The sequence below is a fragment of the Thalassophryne amazonica genome, unplaced genomic scaffold, assembly GCF_902500255.1.
Source record: "Thalassophryne amazonica unplaced genomic scaffold, fThaAma1.1, whole genome shotgun sequence".
In the NCBI taxonomy this organism is placed as follows: domain Eukaryota; kingdom Metazoa; phylum Chordata; class Actinopteri; order Batrachoidiformes; family Batrachoididae; genus Thalassophryne; species Thalassophryne amazonica.
Genome location: NW_022986507.1, coordinates 29268 through 34850, shown reverse-complemented (window position 1 = coordinate 34850; position 5583 = coordinate 29268).

The following is a 5583-nucleotide window of genomic DNA, read 5'->3' as shown; positions in this document are numbered from 1 at the left end:
ACTACTGGCGGAACCCTCTGTCAGGGAGGTCTTCAACTCCCACCTCCGGGAGAGCTTCTCCCAGATCCCGGGGGAGGTTGGAGATATGGAATCCGAGTGGACCATGTTCTCCACCTCCATTGTTGATGCGGCCTCTCGTAGCTGTGGTCGCAAGGTCTCTGGTGCCTGTCGCGGCGGCAATCCCCGAACCTGGTGGTGGACACCGGAAGTAAGGGATGCTGTCAAGCTGAAGGAGTCCTACTTATCTTTGTTGGTAGGTGGGACCCCAGAGGCAGCTGACAGGTACCGGCAGGCCAAGCGTGCCGCAGCCGTGGGTCCGGGAGGAGTTCGGGGAGGCTATGGAGGAGGACTATCGGTCGGCCTCGAAGAGATTCTGGCGAACCCTCCGACGCCTCAGGAGGCGGAAGCAGCTCTCCACTGGCACTGTTTACGGTGCAGGTGGGGAGCTGTTGACCCTGACTGGGGATGTTGTTGGGCAGTGGAAGGAGTACTTCGAGGATCTCCTCAATCCCATCGTCACGTCTTCCGAAGAGGAGGCAGAGACTGGGGACCCAGAGGCGGACTCATCCATTACCCAGGCAGAAGTCACCGAGGTGGTTAGAAAGCTCCTCGGTGGCAAGGCTCCTGGGGTGGATGAAATCCGTCCTGAGTACCTTAAGTCTCTGGATGTTGTGGGACTATCTTGGCTGACACGCCTCTGCAACATCGCGTGGCGATCGGGGACAGTGCCTCTGGATTGGCAGACAGGGGTGGTGGTCCCTCTGTTTAAGAAGGGGGACCGGAGGGTGTGTTCCAACTATAGGGGGATCACACTCCTCAGCCTCCCCAGTAAGGTCTATTCCAGAGTACTGCAGAGGAGAATTCGACCGATGGTAAAACCTCGGATTCAGGAGGAGCAGTGTGGTTTTCGTCCTGGTCGCAGCACACTGGACCAGCTCTACACGCTCCATCGGGTGCTCGAGGGTTCATGGGAGTTCGCCCAACCAGTCCACATGTGTTTTGTGGATCTGGAGAAGGCGTTTGACCGTGTCCCTCGGGGCACCCTGTGGGGAGTGCTCCGGGAGTACGGGGTCCGGGGTCCTTTGCTAAGGGCTATCCGGTCCCTGTACGACCGCAGCAGGAGCTTGGTTCGCACTGCCGGTATTAAGTCAAACCTGTTTCCAGTGCATGTTGGCCTCCGCCAGGGCTGCCCTTTGTCACCGGTTCTGTTCATTATTTTTATGGACAGAATTTCTAGGTGCAGCCAGGGTGTAGAGGGGGTCTGGTTTGGGAACCACAGAATCTCGTCTCTGCTGTTTGCGAACGATGTGGTTCTGTCGGCTTCGTCAAATCAGGACCTTCAGCGTGCACTGGGGCGGTTTGCAGCCGAGTGTGAGGCATGCGGGATTAAAATCAGCACCTCCAAATCCGAGGCCATGGTTCTCGACCGGAAAAAGGTGCTTTGCCCTCTTCAGGTCAGTGGAGTGTCCTTGCCTCAAGTGGAGGAGTTTAAGTATCTCGGGGTCTTCTTCACGAGTGAGGGACGAATGGAGCGTGAGATCGATAGACGGATCGGCGCAGCGTCTGCAGTGATGCGGTCGCTGTATCGGACCGTCGTGGTGAAGACAGAGCTGAGTAGGGGGGCAAAGCTCTCGATTTACCGATCGATCTACGTTCCGATCCTCACCTATGGTCATGAAATTTGGCTCATGACCGAAAGAACGAGATCACGGGTACAAGCGGCCGCGATGAGTTTCCTCCGCAGAGTGGCTGGGCGCTCCCTTAGAGATAGGGTGAGGAGCTCGGACACTCGGGGGGAGCTTGGAGTCGAGCCGTTGCTCCTCCACGTCGAAAGGAGTCAGTTGAGGTGGCTCGGGCATCTTTTCCGGATGCCCCCTGGACGCCTCGCTGGAGAGGTGTTCCGGGCACGTCCCATTGGGAGGAGGCCCCGGGGAAGACCCAGGACACGGTGGAAGGATTACATCCTCGGCTGGCTTGAGAACGCCTTGGGGTTCCTCCGGAGGAGCTGGGGGAGGTGCGTGTGGATCGGGAGGTCTGGGCGGCTTTGCTTGAGCTGCTGCCCCCGTGACCCGACTCCGGATAAAGCGGAAGAAAATGGATGGATCATCATAATTATTATTATCAGTATTATTATTTTTACTTCTATTTTGTCATTTGATATTTAAATGGACCACAACAAAAATAAGTGTTTCACTTTCTTGTGTCATCCATGTATTTTTAACGTATTTACAATTATATTATGTACTTACATTGAACTTTCTAAATAAAATCACCGACGCACACAGGCTTTTAATATAAACATGATTTACTGCCCCCTGCTGGAATGATGTGTGTCTAGAACATAAATATTAATGTCTATTGTTCAGTGTTTTTAGCTAATCTATGTAGCTTCTCTAAAAATATTAATCGTATCAAAGTTCAATTTTGGCGGCATTCACCCTTTGACCCAAAATATACATAAACATACCAAATGGCAAATGTCAGCTCTCCACAATTTGTGCATGAACAAAATTGCACGCATGCACAGCTGGTTGTCTTCCTGCAATCTGCTGTAAGCAGGTGCTTTTAATTTGACAATCAGAGACAGTGGTGGAAGGTATTAAAAGCACTACATAATTCACTCATGGTACCAACATGACACTTAAGGCACTCATGGTAACAACAACACACTTATCTAAAGTGACTAAACCAACTGAACTACAAAAACATAATAACTCAATAACACTAACAACACTGTTAAAGTAACATAAACCACATTAACAACATTTCAAACCTAAAAAACCCAAACTTCCATAGTGCATTGCAGGAGCACAATGTTCATTGTTTACTGGTTAATTAAAATTGCTAATTCTCAAAAAATATTTGTCCTATTAAGTTTCCATTTTCACAGCGTTGATCCTTGACCCAAAATACATAAGCATACGAAACGGCAAATGTCAGCTCTCCCCGGTTTTTGCGTGATTGAAGCCATACACACGCATGCACGCACACACAGGCCACTTGTCTATTATAATATAGAATAAAATAATAATAACAGTGTGTATATGATAACAAGAACTTAAACAATTTAGAAATACATTAAGACAGTAAATTAACATTAAAAATTTACATAATTAACAGGAAATTTAAGGGTTGACTTCCTCTTCTAAAAATTGTTGAAGTCTAAGGTTCTAAAAACATCTGGACTCACGCTTTGCTCAATTTATTACCACCCTTGAAAAATATTAGCTACTTATTTTATAAACACTACCCAATCTAGAGCCCATAGATGATCCCCATGGCCAACTCGCTAGTTCTTGTTTTATTCTTGAATGCTTGATGCTCCAAGTTTTATGTGAACCATGATAAATATTTCTATTTATAACGATGATTTTTGCATTGTGACATTGAATTTATCACATTTATAATCATAATATTTTGGCACTAAAGATCTTTGATCTTTCAGATGAGCTTCTGTTTCTTACAGGTAGAGCTTTATTTTTAGTGCCATGTGAGAAGTGATTGTATTGTCTGGACTGGTTGTATGCCTGGGTGGTTGCCATCCAGGGTGCAAGGCAGTTCCGTGGTGTCATACAACCCCAATTCCAATGAAGTTGGGACATGTGTAAAATGTAAATAACAACAGAATACAAAGATTTGCAAATCCTTGTCAATCTGTATTCAATTGAATACACCGCAAATACAAGATATTTAATGTTCAAACTGATAAACTTTATTGTTTTTGTGCAAATATTTGTTCATTTTGAAATGGATGCCTGCAACACATTTCAAAAAAACTGGGACAGTGGTATGTTCACCACTGTGTTACATCACCTTTCCTTCTAACAACACTCAATAAGCATTTGGGAACTGAGAACACTAATTGTTGAAGCTTTGTAGGTGGAATTCTTTCCCATTCTTGCTTGATGTATGACTTCAGTTGTTCAACAGTCCGGGGTCTCTGTTGTCGTATTTTGCACTTCATAATGCGCCACACATTTTCAATAGGCGACAGGTCTGGACTGCAGGCAGGCCAGTCTAGTACCCGCACTCTTTTACTACAAAGCCACACTGTTGTAGCACGTGCAGAATGTGGCTTGGCATTGTCTTGCTGAAATAAGCAGGGACATCCTTGAAAAAGACGTTGCTTGGATGGCAGCATGTGTTGCTCCAAAACCTGGATGTACCTTTCAGCATTGATGGTGCCATCACAGATGTGTAAGTTGTCCATGCCCTCGGCACTAACACACCCCCATACTATCACAGATGCTGGCTTTTGAACTTTGCGCTGGTAACAATCTGGATGGTCTTTTTCCTCTTTTGTCTGGAGGACACGACATCCATGATTTCCAAAAACAATTTGAAATGTGGACTCATCAGACCATAGCACACTTTTCCACTTTGTGTTAGTCCATTTCAAATGAGCTCACTGCAAAAACTGATATCTAAGAAAGTAGACTTGTTTAAAGAAAATTGGACTTATTTTTTGTCTAAATAGAAAAATAATCTTGTAGAGCATTTTTTTACATTAGAAAAAATGTCTTATTTTGGGAAAATGTTTGCTAGTTTTGAGAATTTCTAACCAAGCAAATTTTTCTTACCCCATTGGCAGATTTTTTTTGCTTAATATAAAACAATTTGGCTAGATTTAGGATTATTTGGCTTATTTTTAGAGTTGACAGTTTTTTTCAGTGCTCGGGCCCAGAGAAGGCGGTGGCATTTCTGGATGTTGTTGATGTATGACTTTCACTTTGCATGGTAGAGTTTTAACTTGCACTTGTAGATGTAGCGATGAACTGTGTTAACTGACAATGGTTTTCTGAAGTGTTCCTGAGCCCACGCGGTAAGATCCTTTACACAATGATGTCGGTTTTTAATGCAGTGCCGCCTGAGGGATCAAAGGTCATGGACATTCAATGTTGGTTTGCGGCCTTGCTGCTTATTTGTAGAAAGTTCTCCAGATTCTCCGAATCTTCTGATTATATTACGGACTGTAGATGATGGAATCCCTAAATTCCTTGCAATTGGATGTTGAGAAACATTGTTCTTAAACTGTTGGACTATTTATTCACACAATTATTCACAAAGAGGTGATCCTCGCCCCATCTTTGCATGTGAACGGCTGAGCCTTTTGGGGATGCTCCTTTTATACCCAATCATGACACTTACCCGTTTCCAAACAGGTGTTCTTTGAGCATTCATGAACTTTCCTAGTCTTTTGCTGCCCCATCCCAACTTTTTTGAAATGTGTTGCAGGCATCCATTTAAAAATGAGCAATTATTTGCACAAAAACAATAAAGTTTATCAGTTTGAACATTAAATATCTTGTCTTTGTGATGTATTCAACTGAATATAGGTTGAAGAGGATTTGCAAATCATTGTATTCTGTTTTTATTTACATTTTACACAATGTCCCAACTTCATTGGAATTGGGGTTGTAGAGACGGTGACACCAGCGCATGCTCCCAGACTTCACTTGACTTGTGAGAAGTGATTTCTGTTTATGAAAGATGAGGAACTGCTTGATAAACTCAGGAGTTAAATTATCAAAGACAGCACGAAGAGGAGAAGAAGAAAATGTCAAGCAAAGTCTCATTTCTTAC